We start from the raw sequence: 327 nt of genomic DNA on the forward strand, positions 1-327 counted from the left end.
ATAGTGTCTTGCTAGAGACCGCCTATGACTTGTATATCCGGAATAGAGATTTCGGACTATATTGCTATATCGAATGAGCCTACAGGGTCACACACGCAGGGAAGGACGAAACGTGCGAGAAAACGACGGAAAAACCAAGATGGAAGTGTCTGGAACGGACGGACCAGAAGTCCGGAACGGACAGTCCGCCGTGCCAGACCCGACGGGCCAGAACGGACTGTCCGTTCCGATTTTCAAGAAGAAGACTGACATGGATGGCAACGTGCACACGTATAAGGCACGACTTGTGGCGAAAGGATTCCGTCAAATTCATGGTATTGACTATGA

This window comes from Tarenaya hassleriana, unplaced genomic scaffold (assembly GCF_000463585.1).
Source record: "Tarenaya hassleriana unplaced genomic scaffold, ASM46358v1 Cleome175, whole genome shotgun sequence".
Lineage (NCBI taxonomy): Eukaryota > Viridiplantae > Streptophyta > Magnoliopsida > Brassicales > Cleomaceae > Tarenaya > Tarenaya hassleriana.